We start from the raw sequence: 23,329 nt of genomic DNA on the forward strand, positions 1-23,329 counted from the left end.
AGGAATTTGTAGAGGCTGTTTGAATTAGGAATTTGTAAATTGCACTTCTTGAATGTAGAGATGAACCAAAATACAACTGTCCTTCCAAATGTAGACTTCTTCCCTGATTTTGTGATGTTGTTGTCCAGCCAAAAGCTGCATCTGAAAATGAACATAGCTGTGTTAAGGAAGATGGCTTGCAAAAATATGTATATGTGGCAAAGTTTATGCAAAATGTGTATATTCTGAGAAATGCACACAAAAATTCTTACAAGTTCTTGTGTGACCTTTTTAAATAAAATTAAGGAACTGGTGTGGAAATAGGGGCACATGGAAATGAATATCTGAAAAACCAAGACTGAGCATTCATCACCAGTTTGAATAGCCCTTTTCAGACATTCATGTTCAAGGTGGGGAGCAGTATGGCAGTTATCTCCACCACTAACCTATTCGTGCTTATTAGAACATCTGCAGAAAGTCCTTCCACAAGCAAACAAGTGCTTTCTACAAGCTCCTAAGGAAAGTGTGGCATTTGGCAGTAGAATTTGCTGCTTTGATGACACTCTCCTTCTCAGCCCCCCTCCCAAACACACACATTATTTTTACCCCTCATGCATGTCTGAAAAGGACTTCCAAAATGGCTTTCGATGGGGCCAGGGGCAGGGGAACGCCAGCGTCCAGCTTGCAGCAACGACAAGAAAATGCTGCTCTCGCTCATTTATGACCGTGAACATTCTGCCCCAGGAATGCATAGATGAACTCACCCCAATGTCATTTCCCTCGCCACAAATTGCATCCTCCAAATGAGAGGGGTGGAGGGCGAGGGGAGGCGTCTGGTTACCTCATTATAAGGCCTCACACACACACACACCAGCTCCTGGAGTACCCAGTGCCTGCTGAGGGGAAGAAAGATTGCTGGACTATCTGTCTCCAGGTGAGAGGTGTGCGTGGGTGTTTGTTGGGACCCAGCAATGTTTGCTCACGCTGATGTTTGATCTATATAACTGGGGTGCAGGAGTGTGTATTTAGAAGGAAAGGATGCTGAGATGGGTTGTGCTCTTATTAGACTGCCTCTTGTGAGAAACCAGCAAATTCAATTCTTAATAAGGTTTTTTGCTAATAAGTCTGTGCTTGGGATTCTCATGCCTGCATTTAGATGAACATAAGAAGATACCTTTTACCAGACTGATTGTTTATCCATCTAGCTTATTCTGACTGGTAGGGAATTGGAGCTCTGTGAGGGGAACAGGGATCTCCTAACAACTCTCACTACCCTTCACAAACAATATTTCCCAGGATTCTTTGGGGGAAGCCATGACTGTTTAAAGTGGCATAATAGTAGAATAAATGTATGATGTGAATGTGGTCTTATTCCCACATAAGTAAGTGTAGGATTGCAGCCTAAGAGTGTGAGTCAGGACTTCCCACAGGTTTTCAGCCATCTTTTGGACTCAGCATCCCTTCCTTGTAATGTGGGGACAACAACCCACCTTTTACAAGACTGTTATACAGATTGCTGAGACAATATATGTAAAGGACTCACAGTGTGGTGTGCAGTGTTGTAATTATATAATAATAAAATATATAATTTAGCTACAGATAGAGATGGGGGAGAAATTTGATTCAGTTCACATTTAAAGCCGAATCTATCAAATTCGCACTTTCTAAAACAATATGAGTACCAAAAGACAGTCATCCTTTGAAAAACGCACTTGTCTGAATTTTGCAGTGAAGTTCTCCAACCAAAGAAAGTTTACAAAAATGCCCTTATTAGAGAAAAGCATGCATTAAAGTTAATATATTAGTGATAATGAAGTACAAAATGCTCTATATTGGAAGAAATTGCTTGCAAAAATGTGTACATTAGTCAAATCTGCATACAAAATATATGTTTATTAGAAGAGATTCACACTAAAATGCTGAAGAATTTGCATTTTTTAAAAAAAATCATAAATTGCTGCAGAAATGTAGAGAATTTAAGATTAGAAAAATGAGAAACGGAAAGAACTGAAACTGACATATCCTTCCATCCCTAGATGCAGATCAACAACTTCTCTTGAAGCCTACCTTACAGGATTGTTGTACGGTGTACTGACATAACTAATGTACACAAAGTGCTTGGGACAGTGCTTGGAACAGTCTGAAATGGTACCAAAATAAATGTTGTATGGGAGGCCTCCCCATGTATTGAGGCTTCTGGTTCTAGTTCTCCTAGTGAGCCAGTCTGGTGTAGTGGGTAGAGTTTTACCCTAGAGACCAGGGTTCAAATCCCTGCTTGGCCATGAAGCTTACTAGGTGTCCTTAGGCCAGTCACTGCCTCTCAGCCTAATGTACCTCATAGGATTATTGTGAGAATAAATTAGGAGGGGGAGAACCATGTTTGCATGCCACCCTGAGCTCCTTGGAGGAAAGGTGGGATATAAATGTAATTAATAAATAATACCTCTAGGCTAATTCAATGCATACTTTGTAGGGGGAAAAACATTGGATATAGTGGGATTTAATTCACAGTCAACAAGTTTAGGATTGCACTGTATGTGAATTAGTCTGATATGGGCTGCTTTCGTAAGGGCCATTTGGCTATGTGGTTGATCTAGATGACCTCCAGGTACATTCTAACCCCTGCAGTTCGGTAGGTCCAACTTAATCAGAAGATAGGAACAAGGTCTCTGACTCAATGTCTGGTGTGTTTCGCCCACAAGGAACCTGGCAGGATGTGCAATGTTTGCATTTAGAGACATAAACAGATCGTAAAGCAATTCACACATCTTTGCTCAGCAAACACATGGTAACTCGGATTCTGGAAGAAAAATGTCATTCAAAGGCATATCAGTGCTTCCAAAAATGTGACATGCTTGTCAGGAACTTTTTTTTTTTTAATTTCCATTAGGTAGATAAACTTGCTTGGCACAATAGTGAATCCCTATTAGGGAAGGTGAAGGAAAGTGATGATCCTGGGTTGGCAGGATGCAAGGATACCACCCCAGCCTGGTCAAGGTTATTTAAAGATATAGTAGGAAGGGATTCAAATGGGACATTGAGAAACAATGGAAGGAGACTTTCAAAATATCTATGACCTTTTACAACAGCTGCTCAGGACAAGAACACTAAAAATGCTCCCACCGCCATCACCTCAACTGTGTCAAACAAAGTCAAAAAGGGACACAGGAAGGGCAGGAAAATAATGTCTAAATCCCTCCTCTGTGCCAGTCCAAACCCTGACGGTTTGTTAGAGGGCTGGCCCAAGACATTTTGCCATCTAAGGCAGAATAGCAAAGTCTCCCCCACCCACAATATGTCAAGCCGAGTGCATAGTACCCAAAGCTGGCCAACTTATTTCAGCCTCAGAGGCAAAAATATCCTACAACTGCCTCTCCCTGGGAGTATCTATAGTTAATACTACTACTACTACTACTAATACTTTTTAAAAATAACAATTTGCTACCTTTTGATGATACCCCAAAACAGCTGACTCTCTGACATCCCAAACGTCAGTCTGCCCAATGGTAGGGCCAGCTCTAGCTTGCTTGTACCTAAGGATGGGGGAGAAATTCAACTCTGTTAAAGAGAAACTATCCAATCTGCAATTTTTGGACCAATACTCAAACTGAAATGCAATTATCCTGCACTTCTCCAAATTTTGCGATTCAGTTTGCCAGTCAAACATTGTGTACGAAAATGTGCATGTTAGGAGAAAATGTGCAAAAAAATACATACATTGGTGAAGATAACTTACAAAAACATGTTATAATAATTTAGGGGAAATTGCCTGCAAAAATGTGTATATTAATCAAAACTGATTATGTGTATATTAGGAGGAATTCACATTAATGTGCTGACAAGTTTTCATGAGGACTGAATTTAAAAAAAATGTAAAACAGAATGTAAATCCAGATAGCTTCATGTTTGTAGGTTATATAGTTGTATTACGTGTTAATCAAATGTAATTAAACTATATAACATTAAAAATGAAGGTATAGCAGTGGTCACTCTTTGTAGTGCCTTCAGATTCATCAGCTAGAACACTCCAGTGTATTTTATTTTATTCTATAGATTTATATTATTTACTGAGTAGTGGGTAGAACACGGCATGCACACTTTTCCTTATATTTTACTCTTTTTTTAAAAAAAATAAAGGGATATTCAGGGAAGGGACCTGGATATGCCTAAAGGGCCAAGCCCTCACAGGTGAGCTGTCACAAGACATAATGGTACCTGAGATGGTGCACCAAAATGCACACCTCACTCGCCAAGTCAAGGTTCATGGTACCCCAGGGTTGGGATCTAAGGCCAAAAATCCTACAGGCAACATTCCCAAAGCTATGTAAATAGCTAACAATTTGTTGCCCCTTCATGAGACTTAAGATCAGCTGGCTGAGCCAGAAACCTCTCTCTGCCTAATGACCCAGTGCAAGCCAGATCCATGCTCTAGTCACATCCAGACTAAACTACTGCAATGCACTCAACATGGGGCTGCCTTTGAAGGTAGTTTGGAAAATTTTGCTGGTTAAGAATGTGGCGCAAGAGCTAGTGTGGTGTAGTGGTTAAGGTGTTGGACTGCGACCTGGGAGACCAGGGTTCTAATCCCCACATAGCCATGAAGTGCACTGGGTGACCTTGGGCCAGTCACTCCCTCTCAGCCTCATGAAAACCCTATTCATAGGGTCGCCATAAGTTGGAATCAACTTGAAGGCAGTACATTTACTCTTTTTTTTTAAGAATGTGGCTGCCGCAGTTCTATTAGAGGCCATGTGGTCAGCATCAGAGCTTGGAAAAGTTACTTTTTTTGAACTACAACTCCCATCAGCCCCAGCCAGCATGGCCACTGGATTGGGCTGATGGAAGTTGTAGTTCAAAAACGTAACTTTTCCAAGCTCTGGTCAGCATCTGTAACCCCTTTATTATATCAGCTGTACTGGTTAGTAGTGCTATTCTTGGGTCAATTCTAAGTACTGGTTTTGACCTTGGAAGCCCTAAATGGTTTGGGCCCTGGGTTTATTTGTTTTTAAATCATCTGCACTTATACCATCCTGGCCATTCCTTAAGATCTGCTTCAGATGCTCTCTTAGTGTGCATACCCACTAGGTTGACAAGGTGGGTTGCCACAGGGGAAAGGGCTTTCTCTGTGGTGGTCCCACAATTATACAACTCCCTTACATTGGACCTGAGCAAAATAATAATACTGCAGGCTTTTTGGAAGGATGTAAAGAATGTTTTTTTTCCCCTTCAACTTGTCTTCCCTGCATGATGTCTGTTAGCTGGGCAATGGTCTTTCTCAATGATGTTCTCTCTAGTTCTGTAAAAAAATGTAGTGTTCAGTTTTAAAAGTTTGTGATATTTTTATATTTTGCACTATTTTAATTTTCTGTAAGCCACTTTAGACTGGAATTTGCCTTGAAATTGGCTTTAAAAAACCCACCCTCCCAGCTAGCAAACCTTGGGTTAGTGTGGCTTGTGGATCAAGAGATAAGCCTGGCCTTCTAAGAGACTTGCATGAAGCTTTCTGGATGACCTTGGGACAGTCACTTTTCCCCTCAGATTGGCTTACTTCACAGGGTAGTTTTGAATATCATTAACCCTATGTATACTTCCTATGTATACTATGTATACAAATGAGATACGAGAGAGAGAGAGAGTGCACAACTCCATTACAAATTGTTCCTAGTCCAGCCCTAAGCAATCTTCTCTGCACCATCTCCAGTGAATTGAGATATCGGGCCCAGCCCTGCCGTGCAGCCGAGCCAAGCAGCTGCCTCAGGGAGAAAAGATGTGGGACACTATAAAAGAGCTGGTAATAGTGTTCTATTAATATTAATTTTTGATCATTGTGATTTTGCATTTTAAAATACTGTATTATTGCTTTTATTTTGTTGATGGCCATATACATTTAATTCATAACTTTTAAAAAAATATATAAAATTGGGCCAAAGCACAGTGTGGATTTTGTCCCTCAGGAGCCAAAATGTTTTGGGTCGGGCTGCCTCTGAGCCCGACTGGTAAATGGAGGTCAGGTTGCCTGTCACCCATCCGCACCCCTCCCCCGGAAGCAATAAACAGCTGAGAGACATCTTGATAAGGCTCTGTAACATGAATGCACAACTGACACTACGTCATTAACACCTCCCTTTTAAATCTGCTTTTCCATCTTTATATGTCTTCGCCCGTACAACAATCCTGTGAAGTACGTCACTATTAATGCCCATTGTACAGTTAAGGGAACTGAGGCTGAATGAAGGTGGCTTAAGCAAGGGCGCACGAAGAGGAGCCCATGCTGTGTCCTATGAGCATGAAGTAGTTAAATTGCCATGCCTTCTGTCAAAAGAAACTTGAGAACTGTAGCTTTGGGAAAGCATGAGGCACACATGCCTGGGATAACCACATGGATCAGTTATTCCTTGACACATTATAGCACAAAAGGAATTGTCTCACTAGATGACGCCAAGGCCGGTCTAGTCCAGCATTCTGCTTCTACCAGCAATCTGCCAAGTGTCTCTGAGCTAGGGATGGAAAGATATATCAGTTTTCATTCTCTGTATTCATTTTTCCAAATTCAGTTCTGCAGCAATTTGCGATTGGTTTTTAATCATCGTGAACATTTGGGGAAGGGCCATAGCTCAGTGGTGAAGCTTCTACTTTGCAAGCAGAAGGTCCCAAGTTCAATCCTTGGCATCTCCAAGTAGGACTGTGAAAAGACCCCTGTCAGAAACCCTGGAGAGCTGCTGCCAGTCCGTGTAGACAGCACTGAGCTAGATGGACCAGTTGGTCTCAGTAGAAGGCAGCTTTCTACCTTTCTTTGTAAATACGCTAGATGCAAGCCACAAAGGGCTTCCATTAGTACATGACTGGCCTGCTTGATAACTTCCTGAACTCAGTCCTCACTTAATGTTTTGGGGAAAGGGCTGTAGGTCAGTAGTAGAACATCTGCTTTGATACAGAAATCCCGACGTTCAATCCGTGGCATCTCCAGATAGGGCTGGGAAGGTACCCAATATGGAATCCTGAACAGCCGCTGCCAATGTAGATGATATGGGGCTGGGTGGACCAATGGTCTGACTCAGTATAAAGCAGTTTCCTATGGGCCTAACACTCTTCAGCGTTTTAGTGCAAATTTCTCCCACTAAACACATTTTTGTATGGAGCTTTGACTAATGTACACATTTGTGCAAGCAATTTCTCTTAATATAATGCATTTTTGTATGTTATTTTCATTCATGTATTTTGTTTTTGCACACTTCCCCCTAATATATGTGTTTTTATAAACGCTGTTGGTTTGGAGAACTGCGTTGCAAAATGGCATGCAGAAGGCGAGAACGGGGGAATGTGGCGATGGAGGAGGTTGCTTTGTTGTGAGCTCCGTGGCTCCTTCCTAATGTACTGGCTTTATTGTTTAAAACTTTTATATTATTATTTTATGGTTTGACCATTTTACCATTTTATTTAGCATTTTGTGATTAAGGAGTTTAAAGTTTACAACCTGAGGTGAGACCGATTGGCCCCTCTTGTGTTCTAATTTGGAGTATTTTCTGAGTTTTTTATGAATCAATGACGAGGCAGGGCTTGTCAGGAGATGAGCAAGGAAGTAGCACTCTGTTTTGAAGTTGTTTTTTTGCTGCTTTGCCTGTTTTTATTGCATTGAGTGGACAACGACGGAGAAAGATTTTAGTAGAAGTGCCTGGCATTTTTCTCCTGGAGTGAATTCAGAGTGATTAGGGCACTATGGAAAGAGCCAGTGTGGTGTAGTGGTTAAGGTGTTGGACTACGACCTGGGAGACCAGGATTTGAATCCCCACATAGCCATGAAGCTCACTGGGTGACCTTGGCCCATCATCACCTTGGTTGCCATAAGTATGTTTAGTAGTAACTAGATCCCAGAAAAGCTGAATGACATTTATAGAACCTCTCTCTTTACCTGCACAGAGGTCAATTTTGGAATATTGCCTCCCATAGAAATTGAAGGAACATTTAATGAAGGAAATTTAAGTAAGGGCAACTCTACCCCAGTTATAGCAGACTCACTGAACTTTATTTCCCGGGTAAATGATGAAGATAGTAGAGATCCCCAGCTGGGAGAGTTTCAAGATACTTTTGATCAAGAACAGATGGGCAATTGGTCTCTTGACCCAGAACTCATATGCAGAAATTATTTTTTATCGTCTCTTGAAGATGGCGCATCTTTGTACAATTTTGGTACTGTACAGCAACACAACTCTTGGTTTGGCATAGAAAAGGAAACTCAGGTAGCTCTTGCTGAAGTATATAAATATCTCAGGGACCAGTGTTTTCTCACAGCTCAAGCTAATGAGAGAATATTTCAGAGCCTGGACAATCTAAGGAAGGAGCTCTCTGGTCTTAAGGCCAATATGCAGGTCATAGTGGGCTTAATTGAGATTGGGGTCCTGACAACAGCTCCAGCTCCAGTACCGCCTAGTCAAGAAGCCGATAAAAACTCCACAGAGCTGCCGGTTGATATTTCCCACATTGATGACCAGGATCTTGGGGATCATGTGTGTGACTTCTTGATGGACTGGGAAAGACAGGGTACGATATGGCCAGACATGGCAGATGTGGAAGAAATCCAGGATGACATTATTGAACTTTCCCACCTTACTCTTTCTGACCCTAACCTTATTGTATTAGATGAGTGGCAAGAGGACTTACTAATAGAATGTGCTAGGTTAGACAATGTTATGGGGCAGAATGGATTTGAAGATGAGTGTGAGGAATTGAGGAAGAAGCCAAATCAGGCAGATAATGAATTAACAGGGACTCTACGGATAAAACAGGATAAGACTGATTTCTATATTTCTATATTTAATTGGCCACTGAAGCAGATGGATGGCTCCTGGAAAAAAAGGTGCAGAGGTGTTATCAGAACTATTACCTGCAGCTGGGATCTTAAGGGAGGATTTAGGGGAAACAATTTCTACATGTCTGTGCTCCCGGGGACATGGCAGAATAAGGGGTATAATCAGTGGTGTGCTGGTAAATGTTTAACAACCGGCTCTCCGGGGAAAAAAATCCAAGCTGGATTTAGAAAGGGAAGAGGCACCAGAGATCATATTGCAAGCATACCCTGGATAATGGAATGGACCAAGGTATTTCAGAAGAAGATCACCCCATGTTTTATAGATCACAGCAAAGTCTTTGATTGTGTAGATCACAAAAAACTATGGAACGGTTTTAAAAGAAATGGGGGTACCACAGTATGGGATTGTTCTGATGCACAACCTATACTCTGGACAAAAGGTTAGTGTAAGGACAGAATATGGAGAAACTGATTGGTTCCCCATTGGAAAGGGTGTGAGACAGGGGTGTATTTTATCATCCTATTTGTTTAATCTATATGCAGAACACATCATATGGAAAGCAGGATTGGACCAAGATGAAGGAAGTGTGAAAATTGAGGGAGAAATATCAGTAATTTAAGATATGTAGATGATACCATACTCTTAGCAGAAACCAGTAATGATCTGAAAAGAATGCTGATGAAAGTTAAAAAAGAAAGCACAAAAGCAGGACTATAGCTGAATGTCAAGAAGACTAAAGTAATGATAACAGAAGATTTATGTAACTTCAAAGTTGATAATGAGGACATTGAATTTGTCAAGAATTATCAATACCTTGGCACAGTCATTAACCAAAATGGAGACCATAGTCAAGAAATCAGAAGAAGGCTAGGACTCGGGAGGGCAGTTATGACAGAACTAGAAAAGGTCCTCAAATGCAAAGATGTATCACTGAACACCAGGATCATTCAGACCATTGTATTCCCAATCTCCATATATGGATGTGAAAGCTGGACAGTGAAAAAGGCGGATAAGAGAAAAATCAACTCATTTGAAATGTGGTGTTGGAGGAGAGCTTTGTGCATACCATGGACTGCGAAAAAGACAAATAATTGGGTGTTAGAACAAATTGAACCAAAACTGTCACTAGAAGCTAAAATGATGAAACTGAGGTTATCCTACTTTGGACACATAATGAGAAGACATGATTCACTAGAAAAGACAATAATGCTGGAAAAAAACAGAAGGGAGTAGAAAAAGAGGAAGACCAAACAAGAGATGGATTGATTCCATAAAGGAAGCCACAGACCTGAGTTTACAAGATCTGTATTATTTCTGCTAACGGCTGCTTATCCCGCCCGGTTCAAATTAAATGCATGCATATTCGAATTAAGTGGGTGCATGTGTAAATGTGTGTATGTAAATGTGTGTATGTGTGTGAGAAAGGTCGCAAATGAGGATGGAGGGGAAAGGAATGTCTAAAGGGTTAATTCTACAGAGATTATCTGTGGTGTTAACCCTTTAATTATCAGGTGGGGCTGGGAATGTTCCCTGCCTGAAACACTGGAGAGCCGCTACCAGTCAGTGTAGACAATACACTAGGCTTCCTACATAGTTAGGGGGCAAGCAGGAAAAGGTGTGCACCGAACAGGGGCGCCCTTCTGATTTCAAGCACAACTGACCGGGGAAGCAGTTAATAAGGGGGTCACCACCAGGCAGAAGCCTCAGTATTGTCTACATTGATGGGCGATGCCTCTCCAGGATTTCAAATTGGGGACATTCCAAGTCTTATCTGGAGATGCTGGGACTGAACCTGGGACCTTCTGCCCACAAAGCAGATGCTCTACCACTGAGCTATGGCTTCCTTGCATATAAGCTGCCTACCCACTGAATTTATTCATTATCAGAGGGTTTGCTATGCATTCCACCACATTGAGTAGTGGTTGGACTACCAAGAAAGGACCTTTTGTATTGCAGCACCTGGACTGTGGCACTCCCTCCCTAGAAAAGTGCAGTGGGCTCCTTCTCGTTTCGGCTTCATAGCCATTATGACTATGTTCTGTCTCCACTGGTGGAGGTAGAATGCCTCTGAATATCAGTTGCTAGAGAATCACAAGTGCAGAGAGCACTGTTATGTCCAGCTTGTGGGGTTTCCATAGGCATCTGGCTGGTCACTGTAAGCACAGGGTGCTGGAGCAGATGGGCCTTTGGCTTGATTCAGTAAAGTTTTTCTTATATTCAGGCATGCTGCTAAGACCTTTTGTTCCACTGAACATTTAATTGTGTTTCATGTTTTTATATCGTCACTTTTTAATCCATTTAAACTTACTTTTATTATAGGATACTATTTTTAGTATTTTTTTAGATTTTTGCTTTTATTATTGTAATAGTTTGATGTATTTTAGTCATTTAGTAAGCTGCTTTGAACTTATTTACAAAGAAAAGCAAGGGGATAAAAATATTTAAATAAAAACATCACTTCTCCTTTAGTGTGTTTTTTGGAAACAAAAGGTGGCAGCTTTTGTTTTTACATAGGCAATGACTTGTTTCTGGGGAATCTTCTTACCACAAATGTTTTAGGAAGCACTTGTCTTTCTGTCCAACATCTAGGCTCAGTCTTCAATAGACGGCTGTGTCTGGGGATTGTAGTAGTGGCAGACTGGGGGAAATGGGGGAGCCAATATGCGAAAGGAGGCTGAGACTGTGAAGACTAGTGCTAGGTTGGCTTGGGTAACTAGTATTAGGGGTTTTTTCAGAACCCTTTCTCTCAAGGGAGAGCCAAGGAAATAAATTAGTTGGGTCAGGCTGTTGCTCATCTTCTGAACTACTCTGTGAGGTAGGTCATCTTATTCCCATGTTAAAGATGGTACATTGAGGCTTGGATAGCATTATTTCCAAAAAGATTCCTAGCACAAACCACTGCATGCCTACTCAAAAGTAAATTCCATTGATTTCAATAAGGGCTGCAGCCTTGAGCAATAATGCATACTCAAGTTCTGGATGGCCAGCAAAGCCTAAGATACATTTAGATGCTCTGCTTTCTTGTATGAACTCCACTGTAAAGCTTCACACGTTTCAACACTTCCTTTTACTGTACCTTCCAACCACTGCAGTTTGTGTTTTACCTCTTATTGCCCTGTTTATTTTCGTAATCAGCAATCAGTTTTGTGTAGACTCCAGATTCTTTTGTGCCAATAATCTCAAACCTACTTATGCACAAATGGAATGGATTGGTTGTACTTTAACACAATTCCCCTGGGAGTGTTACCAACATTATCTTCCTGAGAGCCCAGTATTTGCTCCCACAATGTTCTCAGAGGCATTATGCCAGTTGCTGGGGATTGCAAGTGGGGAAGAGGGCTGTTGCACTCAGGTCTAGGGTTGCCAGATTCATGGCCTGAGACTGACCCTGTATCTTTAGGAGAAGAGAAAGTCAGCCCAGTGCAGGTGTTCTTGCAACACTGTAATGGGAAAAACCACAAGGTGGAATTCTCCCTTCCCCCTGCACAACTTTTAAAGATACAGAAGACCTCTTGGAGGCTGGGCCTGGCAACCAAGAGGTCTTTAAAAGTTGTGCAGGGGGAAGGGAGAATTCCACCTTGTGGTTTTTCCTATTACAGGGTTACAAGAACACCTGCACTTGGCTGACTTTCTCTTCTCCTAAAGATACAGGATCAGTCTCAGGCCATGAACCTGGCAACCCTACTCAGGTCCCGCTTGTGGGCTTTCCAGGGGCATCTGGTTGGACGCTGTGAGAACAAGATGCTGGACAAGATGGGCCATTGCCCTGAACCAGCAGGGATCTGAGACAGCAAAAGATCAAATAATCTCCCACACCCAGGAAATGGACATGAGATTAAGAAAAGCAGAGAGAAAATTCGAGTTCCCCCCTTTAATACTTAATGTCTGTTTTGGCAATCCCCCTGACTAGATAGGACAGAGCTACACGCTTCCCTTTCTGTGATATCATGGAATATTGCTGGGTGGCAGAACAAGCGTGTAGATCAAGAGTTTAGTAAATTCCTTCTGCTGTATGATATTCTTTCTCCAAGAAACTTGGTTATTGGATACATCAACTTTTTTGCTGCAAGGATTTAGTTCTTTTCTGCTACCTGCAATAAAATTTCATCAGAAAGGTAGAGCTAGGGAAGCTTGGTCACATTAGTCTTGGTGAAACTCGATGTTTTAGCTGAGGTAATTTACCAATCCAGATCTAACTTTATACAATCAGTATTGGTAAGAGGAAACTAGGGGAGGGGGGCAAGCTGGGCACTTTAATTTGTCTTAATGTATATTTTCCACCTGATAAAGCTGTGAATTCAAAGATACTTTGGGAAGAACTGGCAGAGGTTTTGAACCTCTGTGAGGTACAGTATCCGGAAGCAAGCATCGTGGTCTGTAGAGATTTTAATGCCTGTGTTGGTACAGGACCTTATGGAAAGGATAATGTTTTTGGCTTGGACTGTAGTGATGTTCTTCCATATGATCGTCTTTCACAGGATAAAACAGCTGATGAAGAAGGCCGAAGATTACTTGCGCTAGTCTTGTTTCCAGCTGATATGCCTTCATGGCAGTCCGCAGGATAATGGATATTTCACATTTCTTAATAGTAGGTCAGGCAGCATTATTGACTATATTTTTGTTCATCTAAACTACTGTCCTACAAGGCGAATTATAACATCTTTGATCGCCCAGAAAGTGATCACCTACCTATACTCTGGTCCATTTTTATACAAGTTCCCCTATTGTATCCTACACTCACTGACATAACAGAGGGAACAATTAATAGTGGGAAACAATTAAGATAGTCTTCCTCAGTCAGTCAGTCAGTCCAGGATCAACTGAATAGTTCTTAGTTTTTGGAAGTGCGTCATAATATTGTAGAATGACATTTGGATCCTATAAAATGTATTTTGATTACTGATAATGCCTTAAGGCCACTCTTAACAAGACCAGCTCACCAGTCTAGAATGGCCTCCCATAAAGAAGGGTGGCATGAGACTGAATGCAGACAAGCCAAAAAGAATCTTGCTCAAGGTGAGGCAGCTGAAGCTGGAAGCTGCAAGGTGCTGACTTCTTGCTGCTTAGCCTATAAGGACCTTCTTAGAAGAAGAAAAAAAGGAGACACATGGTGGTTTCGTGAAAAGAGTTAGGGTTGGCAGCCCAGGAAAGGAATGAGAGAAAGTTTTGGGATATGATCCCAGTGTCAGATAAGGGATTAAATCCCATATTGGAGGCATGTATTTCAGCAAACGCTTGGCATACTTACTATAGTAACATCTTTGGAAGTGATAAAAACAATGGTACTAACGGTCCAACTCCTAATTTGGATTTGTTGGCATCACTTCCAGAATGGCCCCTGGTTACAGAACAAGAAGTGAGCAAAGTTATTCACGCCCTAGCAGCAGGTAAAGCACCTGGTGAGGATATGATCCGACCAGAGGTTTTTAAGAGTAATTCTGAATGGAGGACTCCTCTCTTGGCTAAATTGTTCTCCTGTATTAATACCACAGGCATTTTCCCCAAGGGATGAAAATTGAATATAATACTTCCAATTTACAAGAAAGGAGATAAATCTAAACCTCAGAACTACCAATCAATTAGTTTATTGGATGTCAGCTCTAAGATTTACAGTAGCTTCCTCCTCCAGAAGTTGACAGGCTGGGCAGATGAAAACAATATTCTTCATCAGGAACAAGCTGGATTTAGGAAAAGCCATAGCACACTAGACCAGATCTTTGTGTTACATCATTTAATTCATAAATATACCAGCAATCCTTCTAGGAGGCTTTTTGCTGCTTTTGTTGACTTCTCAGCCTTTGACTCATTCGATAGGAACCAATTGTGGAATAAGCTTGCAAGGACTAACCCTCACAACATCTGGAGGGCACCATGCTGGCTATCCCTGTTCTAGTGTGTCCCCTGTTAATTTAGCCATCTTTTTTCTAAACACACAAACTCCAAATATTTTAGCCTTTTGTTGCCCAAAAAAGTTCTCCAGTAATTGGGATTTTGGGAAGAGGTACCCAGATTGTGGCTGAACCTCATGTATACACTGGCAATGTGATACAGTTCTTATTTTATTTTCCTAATAATTCCTTGCAATAAGGCTGTAATTCTAAATGCACTTACTTGGGATTCAGCCCCCATTGAATTCCGTAGGACATGCTTCTTCTGAGCAAATTTGCTTAGTACATCTGCCATTTTCATAGCCAAGACACACTGATGAGGTTGTGGCTTCTGCTATTCATGACCCAAACATCTCTTTCCTGGGAAGCCACAGTGGATTCAGACTGAGTAGCATTTACACACTTGAAATATCACACTCTAGTTATTATCCAGACGGCTTAACAGTGATACAAGGGTAGATTTCCATCTCAATGCACGTGTAAAGTAGACTCATGGAAACAGTCAGCCTTCCCCAACCTGGTGCCCTCCAGTTGCGGTTGGATTCCAACTCCCATCAGTCACAGCTAGCGTGGGCAATGGTCAAGTGTGATGGGAGTTGTAGTTCAACCACATATGGATGGTAACAGGTTGAGGAAGGTTACCTAAGAACATAGAGGGGATCTCAAAGTTCATCTAATCTAACCTGCTGCCAATGCTACAGCATCTAATATTGGAATATTACAGGGAGGTTGTAATGCTATACTGGATAATCAGCACACTCATTCAGTGTTGCAAATGCCTACAAGACAAGCAACCATTGCTAATCTAACCATACAACAGGGCTAGCACAGGGAGATTAGCAACCCTTCCACTTCCCCAGGGGTGGTCAGTCCAAAGCCCCACAATCACAGGACCCTCTTTTTACTTCCTGATTCACTTCCTGGTTCCCCCACTGCAGCTGTAGGGGAAACAAACATCTGGCAGCTCCATTACCAGTCGATTTAAGCATGCCAGTCTTCATCAGCCATTGTGTGTTTGGAACTGGGCCAAGGATGGAGAACCTGTAACTGATGTTGGATTCAAGCTCCCATCTGTCCCAGTCACCATGGCCAGCGGTTAGGAACAACAGGAGTTGCAGTCCAACAACATCCGGATGGCCAAAGCCCCCCCCCATCCCGGAACCAGGTGATGTAGTTGTTGGAGATTCATACACAGAATGCCAGCGTGGTTTTGTATATGTGGCGTGATAGTCCTTTATCTCGCCTTGCAAATTTACTTTGCAGTGAAGCATGGAAGTTAAACAGTAAAGTTACGTACCACAGACATACGTGAACTGATCTCTTTGTATGAGATCGGCTACTGTTGGTGCAATGCTTCAGTTCTGTGTAAACACATTCACTTTTGGTTAGAAAGCATGGTTGTTTACTCATGTCAATGCCTGTAGCGACTTTGGGGGAGAGGGGAAAGTAGCCCGAGAGAGAAATATCCCCCAGGCACAATACCATCCAGGACTGCATTGAATTCAGTGGGCTCTGTGCTCCTGCTGCTTCAAGCCATCCAGAGAGAAGGCAAGGAGAGAGCCAGGTACTACTCCAATCCATTGGGGATGGCGTATCTTCCAGTGATTCAACAGCTAGTTCTCCCTCATTGCTCTTATACCCCTGCCTAAAGAGCAATTTCAGCCTCTTGCTCAGAAAAAGGTCCACTGGCCTTCCCCCCCCCCCCATACTTTCTAGCAGTGTGTCAGATTTGTACATCATGGAAACTGGTAAAGAAATGGTAAAGCATTTCTGACACCTTAACTTCAGAATGTAATTTTCCAACCATCTGAGAAAATGCTTATTAAAAAAAAATGTAGATGATACAACAATGGCGTAGCTTTTTGGTCACAAATACTGTTAGAGTGTTTACAGACAAATAAGTAGAAGGGAGCTCAAAGTGGGCTCACACACAGCAGGGTGAGCTTCTTTCTATTCAGACATGTGGCTCTGAGAACATAAGAAGAGCCAAAGGCCCATCTAGTCCAGAATCCTGCTCTCATAGTCGCCAACCACATGTCTGTGGGAAGCTCGCAAGCAGAACCTGAGTGCAAGAGCGCTCTCTATCAATGTGCAATTTCCAACAACTGGTATTCAAAAATATACTGCCTCTGACAGCAGAGGGCCAACATAATCATCATGGCTGCAGCCAGCTGTTTCACATAAATTGGCTGCCTTTATAGTGTAACATGCTACATTTAAGCAGCTTTATGCAGTTACAAGGGGGATCTGCAACTCCTTCCTACTAAAAGGGGTGCTCCTGTTCAGGGTTCCACCCAGTCATTCCCTCTTAAGCAGGGCCTTCCATTTTCTCCATCCTCCCCATCTGTTTTTCTTCTCCTTTTCCAACCGTCACTCTACATACTATGGCTACCGATACTGCTCAGTCCACATTGGATTGCTTTGGGGGAGGGGTTGCCCTCTTAGAATTCTGGCGGCTTTACAAAATATTGTTTGTGGTGGTGGTACTTCTTCAGATCTGAGGATTCCCCTGAGCAAACTGACACCTCCCTCTTGTTTCTCAGTAGCCCTGTTTCGGCTACATTTAGTCACACTAGCCACCTGAGTTTGCAATTACAAGGATTGATGCTGCCTCTCAACAATAAACAAGGTTAATAAATAAGGATCGTGTACTTGGTAAGTGGAAAGGAATTGCACCGGTTCCATCAGAAGCACTTGGCTGCTTGTAGGGATAGAAGGTATCACCTTGGGCTCCTTCTGGGAGAAACGGCAGGATATAAATTTAATTAATAAATAAAGGATCTGCCCATTTTGTTTCTCTTCATTTCTCATTTTTCCAATTTAATATCCATATTTCTGCAGCAATTTGCGTTGAGATTATTTTTTAAAAAAAGTCCTCATGAAAATTCTTCATCTTGGCATGACTTTCTCCTAATCAATGCATTGCATACAGTGTTTGATTAATGTGAACATTTTTGCAAACAACCTCCGCTAATATAGCACATTTGTGTATGTTATTTTAACTAAGATATTCACTTCTATGCACACTTTCCCCTAACATATGCATTTTTGTACACATTCTTTGGCTGGAAAACTGCACTGCAAAATTCGGATGCTTGCGAATTTGGAAAGAGGGCTGGATTTTCTGTTCTCATAGTGGTTCAGAAATTTGATAGATTTGGCTTTAAATGTGAATGGAATCAAATTTCTCCCCCACCCCTAGCTGCCTGCAGGTCATTCCTCACTCAGTCCCCTGCCTCCTCACTATTACTGTCATACCTACTTTTTGGGGAAAAGAAAGTGTCCCACAGCCAAGTACCTGAAATGGAAGCACCAGGCTCTAGGGCATTTCGTTCCCCAGCAGGAGAATGAAGGTGAGGAGCAAGCAACCAGGCATGCTACCATTGGGGGACAGCACATACCAGCGTTCAAATGATTGGTATGCTACAGCCACACGCATATTTTTAAAAGGCTTGCGTCACTTCATACACATTTTGAGCTCTCTTATTGCCTGTATGCCAGTCTCTTGGGTTCTGTGGGGCTATTTCATAAATGAATAATGCAAACACAATTACAATTTGTAATATTTTGCAAGTTTAAATTGGGTAGCGAATACAGCAGCAATAATACAACAATGTCCCCAACAAAATATAACATGTATATTCAGAATATAATAATTCCCAAAGTTCCATGTGTCTGACGAAGCACCAGCACAGGAGTTGCTTGCAGAGAAGTCCAAGATAGCAAGATCAAGGGTTCCCACAGACAAAAACTTAAAACTTTAGTTTTAAAACTTAAAGCCCTAATTCAAGGTGACAAGGGACTAATTCTTGCATTAACAGCTTCTTCCTCCCCAGCTCTCTTTCTCAACTAAAACTCACAGGTACAAACTCTTCTTTAAGGTTTCCCCACCCACTGGGCGGTTGCTTCCATAGGGGTTGCTTCTACACACACCTTTATTGATCTCCTTGCTGAGAAAGAGGATGGAAATATCTAACAGAGCACTTTCCAAATTATCACACAATTACCACTCCCTTGGAGGTTCCTTGAAAGAAAGCCGTGCTTGTTAAGCCATGCTGGCAACCACTTGAAGCACGTAGTATGGCAGTTTTGCTATATAGTACTGGAAGTAAGCATACTTAATAAATAATTAGCATACTGTAGTAGTTAGGAGTGGGAGACCCAGGTTCAAGAAATATTAATACTGCTACTCAGCCATGAAGCGTACTGGATCTCTTTGGGTCAATCAATATCACTCAGTCTATTTTACTTCACAGGGTTGTTGTGAGGATATAAGGGGAGGACAGCCATGTATGCTCCTTGGAGGAAGACCCACCTATTTGTTCGGGCCTTTTGAAGTTGCTAGCATTACTTTCTGTTGTTGTAAGGCAAGGGTACCCAACATGATACCTTCCAGAGACTGTTAAACTACAACTCCCATAAATTCTGACCATTGGTCATACTGTCTGGAGCTCATAGGAGTTGGAGTCCAACAACAGCTGGAGGGCACCACATCAGCTATGCCTGTATAACTAGTTATGCTGGCTCAAGATTAGAGAAAGAGGGAGAGAGAGAGACTCTGTTTTTAACCTGCTCTGTTTTATGGATTATTTGCATATAACTGATTTGCAACCTACCTCTGAGATTGTGGGGCAGGATAAAATTATATCAAAATAATAATAATAATTTGGGGGAGGGGAATGTGTTTTAAATGTGCTTTGAACGCATGGTGCGTGCACAACCTAAGTTATAGTTGAACTTCTAGAGGGTAAATTTCTGGTAGGTTGTTCCTGGATGCCCAATGGAAGCCACTGCTTCCTACATGGGGAACGCCTTGCATTCTCTTCTGCCCTGAGCCTTGATGGTGACGACAGTTAAAAATAGATTGTGATGGAACACACGGAAGTATTCTCCTCCTAACCTTGTTCCCACATGCTCCACCTGCTGCAGTCTTTGATCACAATCCTTCTTTGTTTGCCCACTGCCCCTGCCTGCAATTCATACTATAAAAGGCAAAGGGATGCCAGATGGAGTTATGATAGGCTCCCAGGAGAACTGCTGGGTGGCGGGGGGGTGGGGGAGGCTGGAATGAGTGACAGTATCCTTTGGTCTGTGCCATCATCTCCTATGTAATTTTTCCCCCTGATCTGGGTACCCCTGAAAATAAGCCAATGTGCTGGAGGGGGAAGGGTTACCTCCAGCTGACCTGAGAAAAGATAGCCGTCTTTAGTTATTTATTCGCAGGCTATCCTGCTGTCATCGCTCAGCAGTTTCTGAAGTTTAACAACACAATGCACCCCCAGCAGCAAAATCACGAATTTGTTTCTTTTCTTCCAGGAGAAACCCAATAACTGCCACAATGTCTGATGAGGAAGCCGAGTATGAGGAGTAAGTAACATCCAGAGCATGGTCACAAATGAGCAATGATTAATGCATACAATTTGGAGGCAGATATGCACGGGAATGTCATTTGGTCTTCATTGTTAAATGAACCAACCTGATTTCAACATCCTGGATATATAAAAAGTCTGGAACATAATTATCTGTTGTATTTTGCACTTCTGGGATACAATTCTCTGCTAAAAAAGTACCAAATTACATATTTTAGGATGAAATACATTTAGACCTGGTTCAGATGTTGCACTAAGCCAAACCATATCTTAGCCCAAATGACCAAATCTATGGGTTCCCAGAGTAGATCGCAGTGGCTTTGCTCCTCCTCTGGTCCTGCTATTACTGTGCTACCCAGGGCTAAGTCATGGTTTGGCTTACTTAGCATTAGTCTAGGCTGGAGGTTTGTCTCCCTCCAGACAAACCATGAGCTATAACCATGGTTTGTTCTTGGTTTACTTGACCATGATTCAGTTTAATGTTATATGTGAACTGGGCCTTAGAAGTACATACACTGAGCTTAAATGCATATTTAAATATGCATTTTGTGATAAAATACTATTTAAATAGGTACTTTTGTACTTTTTTTAAAAAAAACCCACAGATTAATGCAGTAAAGGGACAGATCAGATTTGTGAATGAACACACCAGAAGTGGTACAGACCAAAAATAGACTGATCTGTCAATCCTTAGTTGAGAGCAGGGAAAGATTTTTAAAGCAAATTCAAACTTAAATTCTCCTGTGACTCATTTAGTTAGCATTACTTCACTTCTGGAGATTATTACTTTCTTGCTTATTCACAAAACTTAACACTCAACTGAGTCTCTCAAAATAAATTCCCAGGTCTATATTTCAAAGCTTAGGCATTTGATTCCCACCCACCCCAATTTTCATTTATGTGGTCTACTGGTCATAAACATCAAATGCAGGAGAGGGTTATTAAGACAACCACAACAGAGAAAAAACAGAAAACATATGCACACAAATTGAGCCTTTTAAAATAAAACAAAATCCATGAAAATCAAAGTAAAAGTGTAATTAAAAAAACCATGATCAGGAACAGATAAAAATACAGACAATATTGACTCAGAACTCATCCTTCCTCTAATAATGATGTCTCGAGATGAGGGCACTCACAGTTACTGCAAGCATCAGAGGAAGATATGGAGACAGTGATGACTGGAAGAGAAGATGTGTTGCCTCAGTGGTAGGGATAGGAGAGCAGTTAAATTGATTTTGCATTTCAAGGCAAATCCACCTAATTTGCACTTTTAAAAACAATACACAACGCAATACAGCCATCCTTCGAAATTCATATTTCTCCAGATTTTGCAATGCATTTCGCTAGCCACATGTACAGAAAATCCATATACACTAGGGTGAAGTGTGTATTAATATGCATATATTCATGAAAACAACATCCAAAAATGCATTATATTAGGGGAAATTGCTTTGCAAAAATGTGTATATTAAGAGAAGCTTTCTCTAAAATGCTGGTAAATTTTCACAGGACTTTTAAAAAATAAATTGCAAACTGATGTTGAAGTGCTGAGAACTGAACTTTAAGTGGAAAAATGAAAAACAGAGCAAAACCAGAACTGACAGATTCACCCTTCCCTGCTCAGTAGTTCAGATTTGGCTCACGGATCACCAAAGGGTGAACTGGGCCTTACTGCACTGCACATTAGCAACTGCACATTAGCAACAGTTTTGAGCCTGTTTGGGTGCTGTTGCTCCCATTTAGACAATCCAGGTAACTTCAGTGATAGAATTGGGAATATCTATCAAAGAAGTCCCAGCACTCTCATAAGACTGCAGTCCTCAAGATATTTTGTAGAAAGGCCTGGTCATTAATCTGGTTTCAAAATTATTTCAAGACTGGTTAATGATATAGTTTTGAGACGTGCCCATAGTTCAACACCAAAGATGCATTAATATGTAAATATCCATTTCTTTCTCTCGTTCTCTTCCCCTGCCAACCCCTTTCCCACATGCCAGGGAACAGCAGGAAGGTAAGAGATTTCTAACTCATTTATTAATATGTGGGGTTTTTTTCATAATAATCACCCGGTTATGGGTGGTTTTTTTAAAAAATCGTATACTGTATATTTTACATAGACTGGCATCTGCTTATAGATGGATTTGTTTGTGTTTTCTGATAGCTTTCTTAGCGTGCTTCCAGACGGGCAGCTCCTATTGCTATTCATTCATTGCTCTTCCATTGTAAGCCACACACGAAATTCCAATTGACTTTCCATCCTGCTGGGGATATTGTACTTTTGTGTCTGTGTGCGAACATCCTGCAGTGCTCCATCTATTGGAGCAGGGTGCACAAATGAATGGTCTGGTAAGACTGGTGACTGAAAGAATAAAGAAACTCTAGGTTTATTACTCCTGGGAAACAGGAGCACAGGCATACACATGACCATTATGGAGTTGTGAGGTTAGCACATAAAGTAACTAACAAGAAAGAGGAAGGAAGTAAAGCCTGAGAAGAACAATCTACATAACAACTAGTTGTTGCTAAAGAAGGAATCAGTGAGGGAAGAATAGGTTGCCTTTCTGTCTATTGACCCCTCCTCCAGTTCAGGTTACTTTACTCCCAACACCATCCACCCTAGTGGGTGGGAAGGGATGGGAAGGGTACAATTTGCCTGAGCAGCACCTTCCCCTGCATTTGCCCACATTCACTCTTTTTAAGATAATAAATAAATACATTTCCAGCTCTGCTCCTCCAGGCTCCTCTCTGCCCACCTCTGCTGTGGCCCATTTACCCAGCCTTCTCTCAGCAACCAGCACTGAAACCCCAATCAAACTGGGGTACTTCCTCGTAGCAGTTTATTGTGGACTCGGTGCTGCTCATCCATGCAGGTTTTTTCCTGGCATCTACACAAGGTCATCTTCATGAAAATGCCATGGCATTTAAATCCAGATTTACTAGATTTCCACATTTTCCCACATTTTTGCTTTACTTACTAGGTGTGTTTCCACATTTTTGCTTTACCTACCAGATTTTCCCCAGAGAAGGTAAATCCAGATTAAATGGGGAAATAAAATGGGAGTCATGCTAAGGGCGTCTATACTTGCACCAGTTCTGCAACTCTTCTGTACTTTGGGGGGGGGTAGAAATTCCTGGAAAGACAACAGACAGAAGCAGTACTGGGGAAATCCAGGGGGGTTCCAGATGGATGGTGATTTTGTGAACAAACATGAGTGAATGGAGCATCGTGATTGCATGCTGAATATCTCGTGTAGAAGCAGCCTTCAAAGGCCCAGATCAGGAC

At 41.7% G+C, this 23,329-nt stretch overlaps 1 long non-coding RNA gene across 1 annotated transcript; it reads left to right on the forward strand.

Moving 5' to 3' along the window:
* Nucleotides 1–661: 661 nt before the first annotated feature.
* LOC133365775 (uncharacterized) lies at nt 662–22,071 on the forward strand. The gene is made up of 3 exons (XR_009758318.1): nt 662–913; nt 19,991–20,041; nt 22,044–22,071. It is a non-coding gene; the product is annotated as an uncharacterized LOC133365775 (long non-coding RNA).
* The last annotated feature ends 1,258 nt before the right edge of the window (nt 22,072–23,329 follow it).

The sequence above is a fragment of the Rhineura floridana genome, chromosome 11 (genome assembly GCF_030035675.1).
Source record: "Rhineura floridana isolate rRhiFlo1 chromosome 11, rRhiFlo1.hap2, whole genome shotgun sequence".
NCBI classification, from domain to species: domain Eukaryota; kingdom Metazoa; phylum Chordata; class Lepidosauria; order Squamata; family Rhineuridae; genus Rhineura; species Rhineura floridana.